This window comes from Fukomys damarensis, unplaced genomic scaffold (assembly GCF_012274545.1).
Source record: "Fukomys damarensis isolate Sample0158 unplaced genomic scaffold, DMR_v1.0_HiC HiC_scaffold_32, whole genome shotgun sequence".
Taxonomy (NCBI): domain Eukaryota; kingdom Metazoa; phylum Chordata; class Mammalia; order Rodentia; family Bathyergidae; genus Fukomys; species Fukomys damarensis.
Genome location: NW_022900944.1, coordinates 30,509,281 through 30,520,842, shown reverse-complemented (window position 1 = coordinate 30,520,842; position 11,562 = coordinate 30,509,281).

Genomic DNA, 11,562 nt, shown 5'->3' with positions numbered 1-11,562 from the left:
CTGACTGCTCTGAACTCCTCCCCAGGCCTGTCCCTCCTCCAACTGCTGTCAAGCCCACAAAAGACCCCCAGAGACACAGGGAAAGGGGCAGTATTTGAGGCAGGGAGGGCAGCCCTGTGGGGGGGTCTTAGCATGAGCAGAGGCCAAGCTGCAGGAAAGGGCAGCCCAGGGCTGTGGCCACCTGTGGGACCCCAGGCCTCTTTGGGGGCAATTGGGCCAGATGGGAGGGAAGTTGAGGGTCTCTGGTCTGTGCAGATAACTCCTAAAGGTGGCACCTGTCTCTGCACGCTCCCAGCCCTGCATCTGAGAATCTGGATGCTCCTGGGCTGTCTTAGTTACCTTCTCATGCTGAAGACAATACCTAACACCCACAACTTCAAGGAGGAGAGCTTTTATTTTAGCTCACAGTTGGTAAAGATTTTAGTCCTTAGTCTGCTGGATCCAAAACAGGACAGCATGGCAGAGGAGAAATAGTTCATGGTATGGCAGGCAGGAAGCAGAGAGCCACCAATGGTGGCGAGGTATTTTTATCCACCTTTCCAGGCTATGCTCATAGCGATCCACCTCTTTCCACCAGGCTTCACCTCCCAAAAATCACACCTACAAACCCATCTATGATCTAGTGCACTATAACCCACACCCATGACCCATTCACCTCCCCAGAACTCCACTTACAAGTGATGAGGCTTTGGGGAGACATCTAGATGTAAACCATAACATGGGTTGAAGATCACCCCCCATAGAATATCCCCCAACCCCCAGACCCATTGTTGCCTCTGGGAAAGTTCTCTTCCACCCTTGGTCAGCCTGGATGCTTGCAGACACATAAAGTGGCCCTGGCTAAAGGTGAGGACAGCTTGGAGCCAGGGTAGGTTCCAGAGTCTCAGTCTCCCCCTGGGTGAGCTCAGGCCTGCTCTGAGAACTGAGGCTCCTGAGTAGGGGTGGTTTGCCTCCTCTTCAACCTATGAGTCTATGCTGTGGCCTTCAGAACTGCCTGAGAACCCACAGTGGGTCGCCTTTATGTGGAGCCTCTTCCATAGCCTCATTCCAACCCACCTCGATTCTCCAGTCTGCAGCCTCATAAAGATTCCTGCATGATGGCCATCATGTCTCACAACGTGGGTGGGACCGGGTTCAAGCTCCACACCTTGGCACTCAAGGCCTGGGTGCCCTCTGTAGCCCCCCGCCTCACTTCTCAGCTCCAGCCACACTGGAGGCATGAGTGCCCTACCGTGCTCTGTCAAACTACAGGGTCTTTGCACATGTCACCTATGCTGCCTAGAAGTCCATTCCCCAAGGGCTACTAGCTCCTCCAACTCCCTGAAATTCGATCTAAACAAATATAGCTGCCCCTTCTTTTTTTTTTTTTTTTTTAAAGTAAGGGCTTTATTGAGATAAAATTCACATACCGTAAAAATTTCCCTTTCATTATAGTATAAAATGCAATATGTACTCACATCGCAATGTACATGCACAAATTGTGTATTGAGCCCTACGATCTAACTCCAGAACATTTGCATTCCCTTCAAAAGCAACCCACACCCCTTAGCACAGGTTCTCCTGTCTCCCTCTCACAGCCCCTGCAAGACTGGAGGAACTGGCAAGAGTTCTAAGTAGCAACCTGACAGACAGTGAGACACTTAGGGCACTAAGAAGGGGAAAAGAAATCAGACCTCCAAAGAAGGGAGCTGTAGTCCTTGAGATAAGAATGTGGGATGGGGCAGACTAGATGAAGCCAGTCCGAACAAAGATGGTGATAGAAATGACCCAGAACCACCCTTAAGCTTCTTTATACCTTTATTATAATGCATTTCCATGATAAAAATCTCCTCCCAGAGGGGGGCATAACACATTTCTAAGCACATTTGGAGCTGTGTGCAAAGTCACACTTGTGTAGTAACTAAACTCCAACTTGTCTTCAGACCTCTGTCTCTTGAGAAAAAAACATACAATGACATTCCGTTGGGATCCCATAAAATTGGAATGTATCCTTGGTTAAGTGTTCCTCTGCTTAGGAAGGAGCCTGCTGTCTGTGGAATAGCTAACTGCTCTCTTTCCTGGGGCTGCTTATGGGATGGTGGATTTTGTTTCTTTTGTATGATAAAGGTTTAAAGGTTTCAGTTAAAGTTTTTGAACATTGTGTGCTGTTGCCTCAGATTTTGTTTTGTTTTGTTTTGTTTTTTGAGACAGAGTCTCTCTTTGTAGTTGAGACTGACCTGGAACTCTCCATGTAGCCCAGGCTAGTCTCAAACTCACAGCGATCCTCCTGCCTCAGCCTCCTGAGTGCTGGGATTATAGGTGTGAGCCACCACTCCCGGGGCTTATTTGTTTTTTTGAGACAGGGCCTCACTGTGCAGTCCAGGCTGGCCTTGAACTCATGACTCATGCTCCTCCTGCCCTAGTCTACTGAGCACTAGGATTACAGGTGTGTGCTGTTGTCTCAGTTTTAATTCTGTTACTGAAGCAGACTCCCACAAGCTGCTGATCCCTGGTGATAATCAATTTTCAACCTCAGTGGAGTTTGCTATTCTGGAATGACACACAGATGGAGGCTTCTGTGACTGTCTTCCTTCACGTAATGTATTGCTTCAAGGACCATCCATACTGAGGCAGGTATCACCACTTCATTCTGTTTTTATGGGGAAATAATTGTCCATTGTGTGTCTCTACAGCACTGTACCTGTCCATTCATCTGTTGATGGACATTTGAATTGTGTCTGCTTTTCACTGTTGTGCATAATGCTGCTATGAGAATTTCTCCAAGGTTTTGAGTGAAATGATTTTAATTTTGCTTGGGCATATACATCTAGGAATTGAACTGTTGAGTCATGCATTAATTCCCGTTTTAATCTTTCTAGGAACTGTCAAATTGTTTGCTAAAATAGCTGTACAATTTTACAATCCCTCTATATTCTCACTAACATATGTTTATTATCTGTCTTTTTGATTATATTTCCTTTAGTGGGTGTGAAGTTGTGTTTCCTTGTGGATTTGATTTGCATTTCCCGAAAGACTAGTGCTGTTGAGCATCTTTTCATGCTTATGGGCCATATGTATCTATCCTTTAGGAAATGTTTATTCAAACTATTTGCCATTTTTAATTTTAATTGGATTTTTTTGTCTTTTTGTTGTAGGTTATACATGTTTTATTTTTCCCTGGATATAAATCCCTCCTCAAGTGTGTGGTAGCAAATGTTTTCTCATAATCTCTGGGCTGTCTTGATGGTGTCCTTGAAATACAAAAGCTTTTACTTTTAATGAAGTCCAATTTATCTATTTGAGGTCTATTTTACTTTTAGTACTATGGATGGAAAGAAATACTTTTCTTCCCATCTCAGGTTCACGGGTGAGACCCTTGTAATAAAAGTGAGATGAACAAGAGAAAAATTGTACAAGGATTCAATAGTCAATGCATGATCAATAGTGAATGCTGAATGTTTAAATTAAAAATATTACCTCCTTTGAAATATTCTCCTTCGCTTCAGACACTTAGCTCATCATCTTGCCCTCTTCTGAAGCAGTTCTGGACGTCCTCTTTTGAATGTCCGTCCTCTAGTGAACACCACTGTTGAGAGACATCCAAGGGAAAGGCAGACCTGTAAAAACATTATCACGTGTTCTCATCCACTTTATTTGTTGGATCTGGCACCGTGTGACTTCTGGCTCTTCCTGAAAATCAAAATGAGCATGAAAGGTAAACATTTTGAGTCAAGTCAGGACATGAAGGCAATGAGGAAAGTGCAACTAAAGACATGAAAGTGGCCTTCCAGAACTGCTTCCAAAGGTAGCAAGAACAATGGGATAAATAGATTCAAAGCAACGGGGAGCATTCTGAAGGTGTCTTTTACTGTAACAAAATTTTTAAAAACGTAAACATTCACTGTGTGTTTAATTGCATCCTGTAAATTCCAGCTATATGACGCCAGAAACATAAGGAATGAAGACCTCAAGAAACAGAACCTGTGTGTCTTTATGCCTGGCTTGATGGAGAGTGGACAGCCATGGGGACAAAGGAAGTATAAAACAGTGGTAATAAACTGAGTGGCCTGTGTGTTCAAGTTCTTTTCTGTGTCCTTATGTCTCTAGGTGTAAGGAGGGGATTTCTTGAGTGACACTCTTACAACCCGCTTTAAAAGAAAAGGGTGGGAACAAGTCAGAGACTGATCTTTCTGCTTCTGTTGATTTCTCAAATGCCAAGCTGCCATATTTTGGAGTAGTGTGCCAGGAATCCTACCAATGCTGCACATAAGAAACACTGCCAGTCAAGATCATGAGGGAGTCTTGTGGAAACCCCTGAATCTGCTTTCTACTGGGCAGCAGGGTGGGCTGCCTGGGGCCCCCGTGAAGGGTTGTTGTCTGAGGCCAGGCTGCTAGACGGACTGAGTCCCGGAACTGCACTCACTCTGCTTGCTCATGCCAGCACTGACTGGAGTGTTTAGGTGCCTAGGTGGTATCAGAACATTAGCTTGTGCTTTGAGGCTCCCAAGTTGTAAGCCAGAGAAACTCCCTGCAGCCATGAGACTAGGCCTTTGGCTGCCATTGGTTATGGTGTGGCCTGGGGCCCCATACACTGGCACACTACTGGTTTCAATTCTGAGGGTGAATTCTGGGTCCTGCACTGAAGTCTTGTAGACCAACGGCACCAAGTACTAATAAGAAACAGTGGTACAGGTTCTGGCAAGAGTAAATCCTGTCTCTGGGATGACTACGCCAAGCCTGGAAGCCAAGGCAGAATGCAAAGCAAAGATTCCTGACCCAAGGCAAAACTTCTCATTTCATCTGAAGCATCTACAGGAGGGTTTTGGCCAGGGAGCCGCTATGCCTCTTGAGAACACATATTGGGCCCTGTGGAATTCAGTGCCGCTGTGGCAAAAAGGGGGACAGAGAGACAATTTGTAAAGCCAAGTTGCTGGGACAGCTAAACCAAGAAAGAGAACTTTCCACTGTGGAAGGACTGGGGAGGGGCAGAGCCCAGTCAGCCTCTTGCTGTGGACCCTGTGAGCATTTAGCTTAAGGTCAAGGCAGTCGGTAGCTTGAATTTCTCTAGAACCACCAATGATCAATTCAATAGTGAAAACACCCGTTTGTTATTTTTCTCACTGCTGATACAAAATACCCAACACCCAAAGTTAGAGGAAAGGTTTATTTAGCTCACAGTTTCAGTCTCTAGAAACTTCTAGAGAGGTTTCAGTCTATAATTGGTCGGCTCCAGAGCAGGGTGGAATCTCAGAGGAGAAATACTGAATGGTGGACAGAAGGTAGCAAAGCAGCAAGGGACTTCAACATGCCTTTCTGCCCCTTTTATCTTACCCAGGCTACTTAGGGCGAGTCGCATTCACACTCTTAATCCTAGTGCCCTTGAGCTTAGTGTTGCACCATGAATCAGTTCCAGCAACGCACCCTCTAGATCCAGCCACCTCTGAAAAGCCCCACCTACAACTGCTTGAGGCTCTGAGGGGTCATCTAGACACAAGCTCAACAGCACCGCACAAACTACAGAAGCAAGGAGCACTCGCCACAGAGCTATGTTAGGGCTATGTTTTTAGGGTTCCTCTCAATGCAGTCAATGTTTCTCACAAGTACATATCAGGAGTGACTTGGGTATGGCTCTTTGTAACTCAGCCCTGATACTCTTCTTTTAAGTTCTCAACGTTTGAGGAAGTTTTTATCTAATTATCCATTTTGGCAACCAGGGATTCTACACTCTGTGGTAGTGCCCACTTTGACACTGGCCAGATTGCTGATTTCTCAGAGGCCCTGCCAACCCCATTTTCCTGGTGAGGGGATGATAAATCCAGGAACTTGTTAAAACACACACAAACCAAAACCAGTCAACAAGTCCTTGGTGAAAGTTACTATATAATTGTGAAGTACTAAGCACACCATATTTCAGTCGGAGTGATAAGAACAGAGTGCCTGCTCCCAGGAGAAAAAAAAATCCCTTGAGATGAATGAAAATACACACGATAGGCAGATACTTTCTTTTAAAAAAATAGCAAGAACTCTTGGGGCATCCAGTCAGAGCTCGGGGTATCCAGTTGAGCTACCTGTGGTTCCCGGAGCCTTTCTCGGGGGGACTCACAAGTATTTGCTATTTTGTTTAGCATGGAGCTCTCTTTCTTTGAGCAGCTATTTTAAGTCACCTCAGTTTCTGCCTCTATGAAGGGGTCTTCCTTTTATTGCCTGTAGATCGACCCTAGGAAGAAGCGGTAAGATCTAGTTTCCTTCCTCTAACTTTCCCCTCACCCATTACTTGTATACCTTTCCTAGTTGAGTAGTTGTTGTGCCATAATTGCTTGTAGTTATGTCGAGGGACTAAGTATGTTTCTTTGTGTTTATTCTGGTTAAAGGAATGTTGACAGCAGGCCTCTATATTATCTGTATTACCTGGGCTGAGGGTAGAGAGACTGACCAGAAAAGAAATCCCATGAGATAATGAAGTTTTAAATTATACATTATTGTATGATTATGGAAGGCTATCTTATGTGCAGAAACATACCTGTACATCAGATATACCCAGAGATACTCTCATTTCGTTAGCAAGTCCACCTATGCTGGAATGAAGCACGTATCTTTTGTCTTACTTTTTCTTCTGTAACATTTATGTCTCATGTAACTTGCTGTTTTTGTTCTAGTACATTGTTTGGCTCCCTCACTAACAGATTATTTAATATGCTATAAATAATGTATCATGTAAATATTTTGATACAAATGCTTATAACTCTGGCCATATAAAAACAGATTTTGATTCTTCCCTCCCAAAAGATGAAGAAGAAGAAGGAAGAGGAGGAGGAGGAAAAAAAGAAAGGAGGAGGAAGAAGCGGAGGAGGAGGGAGAGGAGGAGAAGGAGGAAAGAAAATCCTACACAGCCTCCTTTGGGCCAGGCAGCTGCATATCAGTCCCTCTCCCTCTCCATGTGTGCTCTGACCAGCAGCACCAGCAGATTCTGGGGTTCTAGGCAGAGCTGCTGCATGACAAACTGTAGTGGGGCCCAGTGATCTGGTGCTAATGAGCTCCCCGCAGTTCTGATGCCAGCTCCAGTTGGGGAACCGTGGCCTGGGGCAGTCTCACCTCAGCTGTGCATTGGGATTGTGTGGGGAGCCCACACCACCCCAAAAGCCCCCAGGGACGAAGTAGAAAGGGTGGTGCACTCCTAGAGATTCTGATTTAATTGACCTGGGTGGAGGGGTGTGGATCTCTCATTCCCTCCCTCCCGCAAGGTACTGAGAATTGTACCCAAGGCCTTGCACTGAGGGGCACCCCTAGTCCGTTCTTAGTATTGTGAGTTTTGAGGCAGAGTTTCTTACCAAGTTTCCCAGGCTGGACTCAAACCTACAGGCATGTGCCACTGCATCCAGCTGGACCTCAATATTTTTAAGTCTTCAGCGGGTCCCGGTGTGCACCCCAGGCTTTAGGATGCAACACTGTTAGCCCCATTGTGGAGGTGCAGAAGCTCGGGGAGACAAAAATGATAGAGCCCAGTGGAGGGAGGAGGGGTGGTATTCTTACTCCCGGACCCCACTTCCTCCTCTCCTTGACTTTTTGTTTAGCTGGGAGTCCTGGGCATCCCTCCAGTAATGTACTTTGGAAAAATAAATGGTTCCTGATGTCGCCATCTAGTGCCCAGCAGTGAGAACTACTAAGTGTCTTCCCGACTGATGAGAAGGTTCTCCCAGAGAACAAGGAGGAAAAAGCAAAACGCAATCATTCACAGGTGCTTAGGCAGATGTTTTTGGGATACTTGAGTCCCTTTTCCAAACCGTGTTTTGAGAAGGAGAGTGAGATGGTGATGGGTTTCAGGGTTAAGGGCTGCTGAGGGAAGCTCACTCCCGACCCCAGGAGGGGCACAAGATGGTCCCTGGTAGGGGCAGATCAGGGAGTCAGAGAGACCCAGGATGATGGAAACATTCTCAGGCAGGACATCTTGACCATGCCCCAGGGTACCTTTGCTTGGACATTGGTTCACTGGAAGAACAGCCTGAGGGAGGTGCAGGCTTTCAGACAGCAGGAAGAGGTGCACAGAATATCGCAGGTGTTCAGTCCCTCCCCACAAGAGAGGGACGAGAAGAGGCCCCTAGGAGGCAGGCAGTGGGGTCAGTGCTCTCAGATTAGGGCAGAGGTGGTGTGGGGGAAGCAGCCTCCTGGAGAGGCTGCCAGGGTCTAAGCTGCTGCCCACTGTGCTGGCTCCTGTAGGGCCAGAGAACCTCAGAACGTCTCAGGTCTGGCATGCCCTGAGTTACCCAGGGCAGGCATGGGAAAAAAATGGCAGCCCGAGAAAGAGGGAGACTGTCTACTGCCATCTCAGAGAACCCGCAGGGTGCAATTCTTTGATAAAAATAGCTCATAGATTTAAGGGCTTGTACCAATGAGCCCTGGCCTAGGAATGTACCATTGGGGTGCTGGGTCTTTGCTTTACATGTTAGTGTTGCTTTGATGCGAAAGCTGTGTGTCACCCATGTCTGATCACAGGCTCTTTCATTCCCAAACACATATGGCATCTCACGGGAGACAAGATTTCCAGGCAATACAGTTTTGGGAACAGTGGCCCAGAGAGAGATCTTCAGTGCCACAGGACTCTGTCCCAGGTCCATCTAGATCAGCCTGCTCCATCAGTAATTTAGAAGACATCCATCCTCTACCGACCAAATCAGTGGGCTACAAAACGCTGATGGGATGTGGGTTGGATTTGGCAACAGGGTCTGAAGCTTTTGACAGGGTGAACAGTTCAAAATATGACTATGTAATAAGTTAAAGGCTCTGAATGTGGGCTTAATTAAAAGTCATGAGCATTACCTAATGGCAGGGGAGGCATACTGAGAGAAATTGAGGATATTGGTCAATAGCTGGTATAGGAATATTAATAACAATAATAATAGCTGACACGGATTACCTTATTTGGCCATCACAATAGTGTATGAGGTAGGTATTTTTATTGATCTACATTCAACAGATGGGAAAATTGAGGCTCATAGGGTTTGAATAACTTGCATGAGGTCACAGAGCTAACAAGTGACAGAAGACTAATCAAGGACAGGATCTCCCCCTAGGGTCCGCTGGCTTGGATACTGTGTTCCTTCCTTTCCAAACAAGGAAGGATTCACAGGGAGCACCTGCAGGGAAGGTTAGCCCAGAGTGGAAGAGGAAGTCAGGGAGATAGTGAGTTCCCTGTCCTGGGGCATGATTGCCTGGAGGGTGGACAGCCCTGTCAGTGTGGTTGTGATGAGGATCTCAGTATCAAATGGCTAGAAAAAAACCGAAGTGTTTAAGATCCATCCTTCCTGTGCAGTTCTATAATTCTGCTACAACAACCTATTACTTTAAAGTCAATTTATGATGTGAGGGGACTGTAATTTTTAACGTGGAATGTATGCATTATGCAAAATACTTTGGGGTCGCTCCTATGGTAAATATGTGTACCGTATTTGAGCTCTAGGATTTGTGACAAATTGCACATGCCCATTAAGGTTTGAGTTTCAGCTGGTTATGAAGATGTCTGCCGTTACTTCACATTTTGTTATGACCCAGGATTGGTCCCATTTCTCCTATGTTGGGGTATCCGGGCACTGACTGGTGAGGAAGCTGGGCTGACTGTCTGACATTGCTCCCGTGGGAGTGTGTGTCCCGATTGCTATTTGTTTTGTGATGTGGTTTCAGAAACTCAATAAATTTACTTTGTGGGGGAAAATAAACCTCTCCAGTCATTGGAGGAAGTCTTACATATGGAGAGGCGGATGAACTCATTCAGCTATGTAGCTAGGGTGAATTTCTCAGCCTTTCTGTGCGTCAGTTCCCTCACTCAGGAGAGGGGCAGGGTGGGAGAGACACGCTCCCTCCCTGGCATCACCAAGGTGGTGCAGTAGCCTCATCCTGTGCCTCTCTGGCACATGGGAGCTGCTTAGTGCTCAGCTTCCTTCTCTCTGGCCCTCCTTGGCCTGGAAGTTGCTGCCTCGGGAAACCCGAGCCTTGAAGGTCAAGGTCACTCACCCGGAGGGGCTTGGCTTCCCAGGAATCCTCTCGTCAAGCAGCGTCTTTTCAGCTGATGTTAGAATTTTACTCTGGTTCTCCAGCATCTTTTCAGCTGATGTTAGAATTTTACTCTGGTTCTCCAAAGTAAACCAATCTCTCTTTAAAGGAAAGAAATCAATTCTCACAGCTGGGCTGTTGCTTCAACATTGATTTGGCATAAATTTTGTGATAGCCTGGCTAATACATAAGAAGAAAAGCAATAGACATTAGGCAGAATTATCTTTGATGGGACGGGTGGGCCACTGCAGGGGTGGGGTGGGGTGGGGAGTTGGTTCCCATGTTCCCGCCCAGCACTTCTGCTCCCATCCTGAGACCCTTGTCCCCATAGGGCTGCAGCAGCAACAGAGACTGAGACAGTGCTGCCTGGGGTGTGGTGGATTGAGGAACGGAGAGTTTGGGGTTTCCCCGGGACTCTCAGTTGCTGAGACCAACCTGGCAGAGTGAGTAGAGGCCTGGTGCTCTCAGTCCTTGGCCCTCCTCACACTTTGGTGTGAATTCTCAGTCCCCAAGCTGTGTGATCATGGGCAGGTGAATTAGTCTCTTGGTGTCTTGGTTTTCTCACCTGGCAAACAGGAAATACTCCTGCCAGACAGCGTGAGTGCAGGGACAGTGCCATCCATAGTCAGCATGTCAGTACCTGGCAGTTGTGGCTATCACTGGGAGGGTTAAAGAAGAAGCTGTCCGTCAGGTGTGCACGACATACTAGCCACTATTGTAGAAGTGGCAGGTACTATGATCTGGGGGCGCACTAGGAGATTTTTGGTACTCCCTCACTTCCTGGACCCTTACCTTTCCTTATCACACTTGTGCTCTGTTGCCTGCCCCTTGGGCTGTCCTTAGAAGATCACTGTCACTTTCCCTTGTGCCCCTGGCCTTGCTCTTGATTTCCGGTCTCAAAGCTCAGTGTCCTTGACTTCTATAGGACACACCCTCTGCCCCCTGCCACCACTGCTGGGCTCCCACATACTGGACCCGGGCCTACTGGGGTCTCTAGCCAGCCCTGCAGCCTGGCGTCCCTGAAAAGGATGTCCTCACCATATCATTCTATTTGTCTCAGAGCCTTGGCAATTTAATTGCCACTTGAAAGGAACCTCACATAACTGCTTACTGGTAGGTGATGAGGAAAAAACAAATGCAAATTTGAAGTCATACACTCCCCCCAACATGCTTTCTGCCTCCAGTCACAGACCTTGGAGATGAATGAATTTATTTTATTAAGATCACTGTGAGGTGCAGAGAGGCATCTACTGGGCTGTGGATCATGGAGCCTGCAAGTCCTCACCCCTGCCCCTCCTGCAAGAAGCATAGGGGCTCTGCCATTTAATACCCCACGCCTCCTAGCCTTCCAGGGGCCAGAACCATTGGTGCAGGTGGCTTGGTTCTCCAGTGGGACTTCCCATGACCCTGACCCCAGCTGTCACCCACTCTTGGCTTCGGGGTCAGGGAAGGCTGAGCCTGCATCTCCGCTCCATGCTTCCTGACAGTGCAACCTTCAGATAATTGCTTCTGATCTCTCTCTTTTTTTTTTTTTTTTTT